General features: G+C 35.5%; 1 long non-coding RNA gene across 1 annotated transcript; it reads left to right on the top strand.

Annotated features, from left to right (window-relative positions):
* The first annotated feature begins 7,393 nt into the window (after positions 1-7,393).
* On the top strand, positions 7,394-9,175 carry LOC148764154 (uncharacterized). The gene is made up of 3 exons (XR_016024509.1): positions 7,394-7,490; positions 8,145-8,230; positions 9,068-9,175. It is a non-coding gene; the product is annotated as an uncharacterized LOC148764154 (long non-coding RNA).
* Positions 9,176-12,379: the final 3,204 nt, after the last annotated feature.

Below are 12,379 nucleotides of genomic sequence, written 5' to 3'. Positions count from 1 at the left end.
GAAAACTGTTATTGCAGGCAAACTCCATCATTGGCAAGTGTTTGTCACAACCCAATTTCTTCGCCATGACCGACGCATGGGCCTAATGGACACAACCCACTAAGCCTAAGCAAGCCTCTTATGTAACCCTATTCACCATTACGTCTATCATATTAAATGCCATATTTCGTAGTTCTCAACTATAATTATTTCAACAATATAACATGGCAACCAACTACGTATGTTTATATCATCCAAAATACTGTCACCCATTACCAACTCATAGTGGCAACAATAATCAAAATAAACATATATTGTTTATGACATGTATCTTGGTGATTTACATCACGTGTATCTATACACAAGCAAAAAGACTCTTGACTTCCAGCGGAGTGACTTTAGGTAAAGGTATAGCTATTGAATGCCACGATACCTACCAAAAGGCGAATAAAAGAGGACACCTCAATCTAGGTCCCAACTACTTCCGAATATGGAAACATGAAGTTCGAAAGAGTGAGTATAAACCCAATGAGTGAACATAAAAAGGGAACAAGCAAACGATAAGGAAAGCGTAGAAATCATGATGCATTTATGTTAAAGACAATGCAAGTTAGTTTTTTTTTTATTTTCTTGCTAAAACCCCCTGATTTCAAACTTTGATTATTTAATCCCTTAGTGTTGAAGAATCTACGATTAACCATGAAGTTGAAAAGAGTGAAAACTGCAGCAGAATCCAAGCAAGGCAAGTATGGCAGAGTGAATCTCATTGCAGGAAAAAGGCATTCTCGCTGTAGCGAAATTCAGGGAAAAAATTTTGAACCAACCACTTGAGAGTTTCTCGCTGCAGTGAGAATAAAATTTTGCTACAGCGAACTTCAGGGCAAAAATTTTGAACCAACCACCCAAGAGTTTCTCGTTACAGTGAGAATAAAATTTCACTGCAGCGAAATTCAGGGCAAAAATTTTGGACCAACCACCCAAGAGTTTCTCACTACAGTGAGAATTAAATTTTGCTATAGCGAAATTCAGGGCAAAAATTTTGAACCAACCACCTGAGAGTTTCTCGCTGTAGCGAAAATCTAGACTAGGTCAAGCCCCTAGCACCCGAGAGTTCTCGCTGTAAGGAGAATGCAATTTCACTGTAGTGTGAAACAGGGCAATTAAGTTAGAAGGATCTTTAGTACAACGAAAATCCATTTTTGCTGCAATGAAAATCAATTTGGAAGCAATTAACAATTTCAACATTCAACATTCAATGCAATCACATAACATTTTCCTTAACCTCTCTATGGCATGTGTAAACACATATACAACTGCCGTCTCACCAACTTATGTGAACTCCCACACCGCACATAGCTGGAATCAACATGTGCACTCCCACACCACACAAGGCAATATCATCATGTACACTCTATACCACACCATCATCGGCATGTGCACTCTTACACTGCACAGGCTCGATTGTAGTTATAACACAACATTATCATTCAAGGCATAGCATATATATCAATATAATATAGAAACATATGAATTCATCACATTACATATTTGACAACATAAAAACATTTCATCAAGGGCTTGTTCCCATGCATATTTTAAAGAAAGGCCAATAAAATATTTCAAGTGATTCAATTAAACATATATGTAATTATTCCAAAACATCTTAATGCAAGTTCACTAACTTGTCTTTGTGGATTCTTTAATCGACTCCAACTTCCACTAATGCTCCAAGTGGAGATGTGGGGTTTCATTGGAACCTATCACACACAATAGCATCCCACCAACTCAATTTACATGAATATTACTCCAAAAGTTGTTTCCTAAATCAAGTTTTGCTAGTTATTCCTAACTAGCTTCCAATTACCATTTGACTGGCTATTTATTCACACTACTCTAGTCACACTAGAAATAAATAAATAACCTTCAGCAATAAACAGTCTACGATTTAATTATTGACCATCATCCAACTTAAAAATCAACCCTAACTCATTACTCACCTTGGTGAATTTGTAGTTGAATTTCTTTTCAAGAGTTTTCAAGCTATTATGAAAAGTCTCTCTGTTTGTCTAAAACATCCAACTAGTGAGAGAAAGTATTAAGGAAAGACTTTAGAGGGTTCTTGAGGTGTAGAAGTGAAAGGGCATGAAAAATCCTATGACAAGGTATATAAAAACATAAGATTAGGGGTTACCACGAGAAAATCATGGAGGTTTCAAGGGAGGCTTCCATGGAAGATGTAAAACTCGAAATGGGGAGAAGAGATGGAAGGAAGAAGAAGAAGCTGCTAGAAGTGAGGAGAAAGTTGCTGGAGAATTAGATATTTATGCTTAAAATTGACTAAAGTTCCTTTTATTTATAAAAATGCCATTGCATAGTTGACTTTACCTTCTTTCTTTCTTTTGGTTCAACTTTCTTTTTACTCTTTTGACACTGAGAAAAGGTCCATAATAGACTGGAGGTACTTGAGTTCACGAAAACTTAAAAATTTAGACTCGAGATCCAAAATGACCATTTTGCACGTATTTTGGAAATTATCATTATTTCTATTTCCTTCGTTTATTTTATTATTATATGCATCATTCATTTATTCCTTAGGCCTACTTAGACCTTAATAATATTAAAAAAACCCACTTCTAGGAGCTCACTAAGAAAATGACAAAACTACCCTTAACCCACGTCATCTTGTTTGCCTCCGTTACATGTCTTTGAAGGTCGAGGTTTCACAGTGTCGGTCCCAAGCAACTTCAAAGTCTACGACACAAGTCTTTAACATATCCTTTAATGTCTGAATGGTCCTCTTAGACTATCCATCTATTTGTGAGTGCAGAGCAATACTAAAATTCAGCTTGGTTCCCAAAGCCTCCTGTACTTTCCCCTAAAATTGACTAGTAAACTGTCTGCCTCTATCTGACACTATAGTGACTAGAACTCCATGTAATTGCACTACTTCATCAATGTACATTCTAGCATACTTTGCTGCTCCGTAGGTGGTCCTCACTAATAAGAAATTAGCAAACTTAGTCAATTTATCCATAATCACCCAATTAGAATATGCCCCTTACTTGTACGAGGTAGTCTAGTCACAAAATCCATAGAAATGTGCTCCCACTTCCACTCTGGAACAGATAAAGTTTATACTAATTTGGTAGGTCTTTCATGCTCTACCTTAACTTGTTGGCACACTAAACACTTGGCTACAAACTTAGCCACATCCCTTTTAATTCTTTCCCACTAGTACATTTCCCTCAAGTCATGGTACATCATAGTGGTGCTTAGACGAACAATATATGTCATCATGTGGGCCTCCTTTAGAATCTCTAGCCACAAATCATTAATATCCAACACATACCCTCTAGGTCCATATCTAAGTAATCCGTTGATGCCTTTAGTAAATATTTGTCCTTTCCTTCTTTAAAGATTCTCTATAGCTCTAGCTACAAAGTCATCATTTCCTTGGGCTTCCCTTGATGTGATCTATCAACATCGATCCACCTCTAAAATGGGCTAATAATGCACCGATATCATCAACCCCAAATCATATACCTATATCACCTAACTAGTCCATACATTGCACCAATGATCTCCTCTTCATAAACATGTGGGCTAAAACTTCCCATAGATTCCAAACTGAATGCATCTGCCACCACATTGGCTTTACTGAGATGATACAATATCATACAGTCGTAATCCTTAAGCAATTCCATCTATCAACATTGCCTCCGATTAAGATCTCTTTACTGAAAAATATACTTGAGACTTTTATGATCCTTGTAAATCTCACAAGTCTTACCATACAAGTAAAGCCTTAAAATCTTTAAGGCAAGACTATCGAAGCCATCTCTAAATCATGTGTGGGATATTTTTTCTTATGTCTCTAGAGCTGTTTAGAAGCATAGGAAATCATCTTCCTGTGTTGCATCAATATACATCCCAATCTCACTTGTGATGCGTCACAATAAACTATATAAGCCCCTGTACCACAAGGCAAACTCAACACTAGAGCTCTAGTAAAACAAGTCTTAAGCTTCTTAAAGCTCTCCTCACATGCGTCTATCTATATAAGCTTCACACCCTTCTATGTCAACTTAGTCACGAGATCTACGATATGGGAGGAATCCTTAACAAATCTCCTCTAATATCTGGCCAACCTTAGGAAACTCCATATCTCAGTCACCAAGGTAGGCCTTAGCCATTTCTCTACGGCCGCAATCTTCTTTAAGTCCACCATCACACCATCCTTTGATACTATGTGGCTTAAGAAGCTGACACTTTCAAGCCAAACTCACATTTGGAGAAGTTGGCATACAACTCATGCTCTCTCAAAGTTTGGAGCACTATCCTCAAATGCTACTTATGCTCCTCTTTACTCCTCTAGTAAATCAATATATCATCAATAAATATTACCACAAACTTATCCAAGTGTGGCTTGAACACTTGGATCATCATGTCTATAAAAACAGCTGGAGCATTTGTAAGCCCAAATGACATCACCAAGAACTTATAATGCCCATACCTAGTACGAAAGGCGATCTTAGTCATATCCTCTTACATAATCCTTCACCAATGGTAGCCTAACCTCAACTCAATGTTAGAAAAACATTGAGCTCCCTAAAGTTGATCAAACAAATCATCAATGCATGCGTCACAACCCGGTACTCCCCTCAAGCTAGTGACAACCGTCGTAGTGTCTTGATAGACACTCCTCGCTCGGAATGCCAACTGAAATCCCGCAAGGCTTTAATATCAGTTTCTCATTCCCCCTGTGAGTAACCATTACTAAATATCATGTTCTAAAAGATTTTAAGTTATTTCCAACTTAAAACAAATAAAATAATAATTTTCATCTCACAGGGGTATTTTGGTAATTTTTTCCAAAAATTTTGAAACTAGCTAAAAATGCAGTATGCGAGTACAAAACACATAATTCATAATCAAAAATAAGTTTAAACATTTAAAACCTTCATTTAAATTAAAATTATGATTATTTAAATATAATAAAAAAATAAAATAAATATTCAATAAAATATTCTATTTTCTTATAAAACGCTATTTTTAGAGTTATACGTAAATAATTTTCACAGCGTAAAAGAAAAATAAATTCATACATACTGTAATACAGTAAGCCAGAGTATTTAATTTAATTTACAATAACCAATGGGCCCCCTAATAACGAAAAGTAAGGGCGACTGTGAACCTACAGTTCGGAGGATGCAAACCCAATGGTAGCCTCTGTGAAATCAGTAATCTACAGTCTATTCTGAGCTTGAAATGGGTAGAAAGGAGGGTGGTGAGATTATATAATCCCAGTGAGTAAACAAACATCATCCAAAATATCTAAAGTTGAGTAAATGGAGACGATTAAAATATTTCATCTCAATATGTATTTCATAACATAAATATTCATTTCATTTAAACAATCAACATGGCTTATGAGTATCTTAAAAGCTTGGCTCCTGCCAAAATCATTCTCGGAAATACCTTGGCCGAGGCATTTAACCGAGTCCGCCAAGGCTATTAAAAATTTATGCACGCATAATTCATGTTTTTATTTTGAAAACACAGTCGTTCCTTGGCATTAGCTGAGTTCATCATCACGAGGTGGTTCGGCATGACGTGAACTCTAACCATACCTCAGGAGATACCCTACGTGCCTCTCCGACTGAGGTACATATATAACCAGATTTTGTGCCCCTCTAATAGGCTGGTCCACAGAACTCACCCACTGCAGCAAGCTAAACCCACCATACAATAAAATTTAGACAGCATGACATGACTAATATTATACTACCCAGCTTGTAAATGTAAAACAGAACAATTCATACAGTTCACAAACCACAATTCCAACCAGTCATGCCAACACATTATCATAAGCCATCAATTAAAATCATAAATTACAACACATCAAGTGGTCTCCAGTTACTCTATTTTCAAAGCCATCATTCAATTTCAAGACAATTTATAAAATTTTTTCATTTAAACACCTTTTGTTTATAAAACCTAAAAATTAACCATTTAGACTCATTTTCCATAAAATTTACAAAATCAAATAAAAAGATCACTTTAGATAATTAAAATGATGATAAGGTTACTCACTATTTCGGGAGTCGAATTTATAGAGTACTTTGACTACCGATCCTCGAGTCCAATTTCTTTCCTTTAGTAGAGGATTCACCACCTAGACATGATGCAAAATCAAGCAATTTACCACATTGGTGCTAAACCGTTATCAAACTATATGGATGCATGAAATGGAATGTAAATTATTCGGATTATCGTGCAAACACGGTGTTCGCCTAATTCGAGCTATCACTTAATTAATTGGCCAATTCAACTCCAATTAACTCCATTTTTCTTCTTATTCTTCAAACCATCAATCACAACTTCAATAGCATTAAATTTAAGAACATCACCTTCACATTTTCCCTTGGGAATTTCGGCCATGATGGGTGCAGCAATACTATAATTTTTCCTACTTGATTTTCTCATCGAAATTCATCATTTCCTAACCAAATTACTTGAAATAACAATCAAAATCATCATCAATATTCCACATGGAGAATTCGGCCAATGATGGGTAATGGGAGAAAATGAATTTTTCTTGTTGGTTTTGTAAAACCCGACCCTATAAATACATGTCATGACATATATGCATTGAGTAGCATGTTATTACGCTAGAAAAGCACCTAAGAATAAACGAAACCTGATATTGTACCTAACGGTACACTTAAATTTATTTAACCTCGAACTAGTTCAAATAGGAATTGTAGGATGAAATTTAATATTTTATAGTCCATGAATGACTAAAAATGATTGTTCGGAGTTCGAGGGTTCATTTGGGGTAAAATTAGAAATTTTGATATTTAAGGGCAAAATCGTCATTTTGCCACCTAAGATAATAATTTGATCATGGAGTGAAATTTTTGACCAAGATTAACTATTTGGAGTATAATTTAATGATAGGAAGTGAAAAAGTTTAATTCTGGTGATTTTTGGAGTGTAGGGGCAAAATCGTAATTTTGCCACCCATGGACAAAATTTGAGATTTTGAGAGAATTTAGATCAAATTTGACAAATTGGAGAATGGTATGAGTATAAGGGGTGAAAAATATGTCTATGGACAATTTTTCAATTTTTGGGGTAAAAATGTAATTTTTGACTTTTACGGGGGTAAAAGTGTAAATTGCAAAAATTACTCCACCGAGACTTTGGATGAGTCTGAGAATTTTATCTAAGCTATGAATATATGAGACAACTGTATGGTGAAAATTTGGAAACAAATGGATGAAATTTTAAAAATGGGCCAATGGGAAAGTGACACATGGCATTTTTTAATGAAATAATATTATTTTAATGAAAAGTCAGCCATTTAAACCCAAATTTTGAGTGCTGGCCGGCCATAAGGAAGAAAAACAGAGGAAATAGAGAGGAAAGGAAGAAGAAAAGAAAAACCAAAGAGAAACAAGAAAATTCAAAGAGAAATTCGCGGTTTTTGACCGTTTACGCGTCTAACGGTAAGATTTTTCGATTTTAGCTTGATTCCTACCTTTCCTATGCCTTTATTTCCATTTAGCATGCTTGAGGAGAGAGATCAAAAAGTGATATCAAGGGCTGGACGAAATTCTAGGAGAGAGAAATTGAAATTTTTAGGTTTTGATTTTTAGTTAAATTGATAGTTTTAGTTAGTTAAATGTGTTTAGAAATTAAATTGGGCAAGAAATCATTAAATTTTCACAATACCCACTCTTGGCTGGATGCTCAATGCTGTACAATGATGATGAATTGATTTTATTCTAAGGGAAATGAAGAGAAAATGATGAAAAACGATTAAACGTGATAGAAAAACAAAGTAGAAAATTTACCGAGTTAATGTCCCATTTTTGGCCGAATTTTCCAAGGAAGGGAGTGAGCTGATTTTTGTTGTTTTTAGAAGGTTATTGGCTGATATTTGATGGTTAGAAATGTTGGAGAGAGAATGGGATGATTTAGAGCTAAAATGGAGCGCGTTAGCAATTTATCGGGCAAAGTGCCAAAAATAGGTTAATACCGCATTTAAGCCGTTTTAGGCTATTGCATTTCATACCATGCATTAGTATAGGATTTAAGTTAATTATATAGTGATTTAGCATCAATGTGATGAATTGTGTAAATTTTTGTAATGTGTCTAGGAGGAGAGCCTTCCGGAAAAGGCAAAGAAGTCGTACCCGACGAGTAGTGATCGGGGCGCTTAGAAAGCTTTTAGTTTGTACAAACGGTGAGTAAACTTATTATTATTGTAAATTATCTAGAGTTTATTTTAAATGCCCTTTATGTATTTTATGAAATGAGAACGAGATTAAAACGGGATTTTTGATGTTTTAGGAATAAATGTGACAAATAAAAATATATTGTATTGATTATGAAATTGAGTAATTGGAGGCTACAAATTGACTTGAAAAATATATATTTTCCTAGGAATGGCTTATGAGAAATGAGTATATGTGGCTATATTTTGTGAATGCATTGGGAAATTTATGTAAGTTGTTTTACTATGCAGGCTGGATAAATAAATAAAAGCCACGTTATACTGTCGAAATTTTATTAAAATTGGTGGGTTAGTCATTGCAGTGACGGGTTTCCGTGGACTGCCTATTAGAGGGGCACGGTAAACCCAGTTATATAGTTACTCCGGTTGTAGAGGCGAGGAGGGTAACTCCTGGGGTAGTATTAGAGCTCACTTCACGTCGAACCCCCACGTGAATGTGTAACTCGGCCAACGCCAAGGGACGGCTTGTTTTAAAAATAAAAATGTGTTTCACGTGTGAATATTTTAACACCCTTGGCGGACTCGGTTAGATACCTCGGCCAAGGTATCCCCGAGGATTAGTTTTCGCTTGAGCCTTGTTTTAATAAAAGCCATAAGCCTTAACAATTGTTTTGGTAAATTACAAATACTTTGTGGTTTAAGAAATAAATTGAAAACATTATGAAATGAGTTGAAATTTGTTGTTTAAACTTGCCTCCATTTTACTCGCCTTTAGATATTTATGATAATGTCTGTTTACTCATTGGGATTGCAAAATCTCACCCAACTCCTTTCCACCCATTTCAGGTTCAGTATAGACTGTAGATAGCTGATCTCATCGAGGACTACCATTGGATCTGCATTTTCCAAATCGTAGGTTCACAGTCCTCTTTACTTTTGTTTATTCGGGGGCCCTCTTGTTATTGTAAATTAAATTAAATATTTTGGCTTACTGTATTTCAGTATGTATAAATTTATTTAGCTTTTACGCTATAAAAATTTTTCACGTATAACTCTATAAATATTGTTTTATAAGAAAATAGAATATTTCCCTTAATATTTCTTTTATTTTCTTATTATATTCAAATAACCGTAATTTCGTTTTAGATGAAGATTTTTGACTCTTAAACTCATTTTGAATATGAATTATGTATTTTGTACTTGTATATTACGTTTTAGCCAGTTTTGAAATTTTTGAGAAAAAAATGACCAAAATACCCTTGTGTGGCGAAAATTTTATTTTGATTGTTTTTGATCTAAAATAGTAAATATTCTCTAAAAACTCGATATTTAACAATGATTGCTCACAGGAAAGGAAAGAAACTGATATGTAAGCCTTGCGGGGTTCCGGTTGGCATTCCGGATAATGAGTGTCAATTGGGACGTCGCGGCGATTGTCATGGGCCTGAGGGAGGTTCCGGGTTGTGACAGGTTTTTCATGCTACACATCATTAACTAACTAAAAACACTAACATATCTTAAAATCTAACCAAATCAAGCATCAAAACTCCTCCCCCCATGTCCGACCAGCAAGGGATTCATCATGTTTTCATAAGATTCAACCATGGAAAATCAAAAAGAATGCATGGGAAAGGTAGATCTCAAGCTTTATTGAAAAAATCTTACCTTTTTCACTTGTTTCCTTGAATTTTTCACACTTTACCTTTGAATTTTTCCACCTAGGGTTCTTGTTCTTTCTTTTCTTCCTTTGTTCTTCTTTGGCCGGCCATAAGAATGAGAAATAGGCTGATTTTGTGCTGATTTTAAAGCTAAATAATAAATGGATATAAACTTGACAAATGTCACCATTCCATTGGTCCATGTGTTATACTTACCCATTAAGCAATCTCTCTCCACCACTTAAATTTTCTCAATTATCCATGATAATATTGGGTAAAATCCATTTGCTGGACAAGTGTTGGGTGGTGTAAAATTACAATTTTGCCCCTGGGGTGGCAAAATGACTATTTTACCCCTATGCTCAAAAAAATGTCGGAATTAAAATTTTTCACTTCTCAAACTCAAATTATGTTCTAAATAGTCAATCTTGATCAAAAACTTCTTCCAACATTCACATCATAACCTCGGGTAGCAAAATGACCATTTTGCTCCTAGATCATGAAAATTCCAATTTCACTCCAAATCAGTCCTCGAACTTCGAATCACTATTTTAAGTCATTCTAGGGTTTTAAAATTCTCAATTTCATCTGAAAATCTCTATTTGGTCTAGTTCGAGGCTTAATTCAACTTAGTTGCACCACTAGGTACACTACCGACTTTTGATAATTTTTCGGGGCTTTCCAAGTATGCAAGCATATTGTCAATCACATGAATGACATGGCAAGTATTTTATAATGTCGGGCTTGACAGCGTGGTAAACGATACTTGTTCTTTATCGTTGCCTTCTTTAACTATCTATAATCTATACACAACCTTATAGGACCATCCTTTTTATTCATGAAAAGCACCCCATGGGGACACATTAGGATGAATGAAGCCCTTGTCCAATAAGTTCTCCAACTAATCCTTAAGCTCTCTAAGCTTTACTAGTGTCGTTCGGTATGGCGGTATAGATATCAAAGTCGTACCTTGTACCAAGTTGATGCAAAACTCTATGTCTCTATCTGAGGATAATCTTTGTAACTCCTTGAGGTACACATGTATGAAATCCCTTACAATTGGCATGTTGGCCACCTCACTCACCACTATCTAGGTGTCCTTAACTAATGCCAAGAATCCCTAACATCCATGATCAATCAATCTCCTAGCCTTTAAGGCTGAAATCACACTACCCATCACTGCACTACGATCTCCCTAAATACTAAACGGTATCTCTCCTGGATAGTTAAAGTACACCACCTTCTAGTGGCAATCAAGACTACCATAGTTGGGTGATAACCAATCCATACCCAATATCACATCAAACTCTAACATGGCATGCAAAACCAAATTTGCTAAGATGTCCTTACTCCCAATTCGAACAATACAATCTCTATACTAATATACTGCCATGAACACCTCTCTCAAAGGTCTAGTGACTACTAAATCTTGCTCCCCCTTGGAGTGCTCAATACCTAATTTAGATGCACAGTATGGAGACATAAAAGAATGCATAGCACTAAAGTCAAACAATACACATGCACCAATAGAACAAATGGGTAGTATACCCATAACAACTGCATTGGATACTTGTGCATCTTGTGGAGTCAAACCATAAACTCTGGCCTATCCTCAACTAACTATGCCTTGAGTACAAGATCCTTTACCTTGAGATAAACTACCAACATTTCACCCTTAGCTCATTTGCCCTCTCTAACTGGCTATTTAGCAATAAGCGAAGCAAGTAAAGCTGGTTGTGTCTATCCCTGAGTCACTCTTTATGACCTCTAACCATTAGGACAATATCTAGTGTAACACACCCAATTTTCAATGTAAATTAATGAAACTAAGAATGATGTATGAAACATGTGGAGTCTTGTAGACTCTAATGATATGATATGTATGCCAAGTGTTTGAGAGTGTATGTATTGACACTTAGGCAAAATTTTGGAAAAATATGTGATAAATCCCATAATTTAAGGTTTTGATCTAAGTTTGATATTATGCTTGGAGATATATATGTATAGGGTTAAGTTAAGTGAATTATTTGAGGCGTGATATTAACAAGGAATGATTTTAGGGTGCTCAACTTGGATTTTTTTGGAGTTTTTGAGAAACCTAGAATTGCCTGCAAGGGTAAAAGTATTGATACATACCCCAATGTATCAATACATGCTTGACAGGAAGAACAACAAAGGCCCTAAGAAGAATATTCTATAGATACATTTGAGAATGTATAGATAGATTTGGCCAAAGATGAACATGTATCGATACATTGTCCAAATGTATCAATACATTTGACCCAAAAAGTACCCAAGGCCATTCTGCTCGAAGTGTATCGATACATTCATTCAAAATAAAGGCAAATGTATCGATACATTAGAGAGGAAAGGAAAATATAAAAAAGGATTTCGGGCCATTCTGCCCAACTCTTTCTCTTAACTTTTTCTCTCCCTTTCTCTCTCTACGTACTCGAAACCCTAAGGCCTTAAATTGACTTTTGGAGTGATTTAAAGCTAA

Source organism: Theobroma cacao, chromosome 2 (assembly GCF_053813885.1).
Source record: "Theobroma cacao isolate CCN51 chromosome 2, ASM5381388v1, whole genome shotgun sequence".
Lineage (NCBI taxonomy): Eukaryota > Viridiplantae > Streptophyta > Magnoliopsida > Malvales > Malvaceae > Theobroma > Theobroma cacao.
Note: the sequence above shows the minus strand (reverse complement) of the source record. Positions and strands in the feature narration are given on the sequence as shown.